This window comes from Morone saxatilis, unplaced genomic scaffold, assembly GCF_004916995.1.
Source record: "Morone saxatilis isolate NCDOM2014 unplaced genomic scaffold, NCSU_SB_2.0 Contig9, whole genome shotgun sequence".
In the NCBI taxonomy this organism is placed as follows: domain Eukaryota; kingdom Metazoa; phylum Chordata; class Actinopteri; family Moronidae; genus Morone; species Morone saxatilis.
This window is the reverse complement of record NW_023340268.1, coordinates 74,358-74,557: the sequence shown is the minus strand read 5'-3', so window position 1 is coordinate 74,557 and position 200 is coordinate 74,358.

Genomic DNA, 200 nt, shown 5'->3' with positions numbered 1-200 from the left:
TTTTTTTTTTAATTCAAAACCCCTCAATATGTTTAATTACACCACAAAAAGTCAAACACAGTTTCCCCACAGACAGGACGAGGGAGGAAGTAAACGGGGTTAAAGGTCAAAGACGTGGGTCAACTATCACCTCGCTGCAGAAAAACAAACATCTGTAAAATGATTTAATTCATTAAAAACAATAAAAACAAACCTGAAAC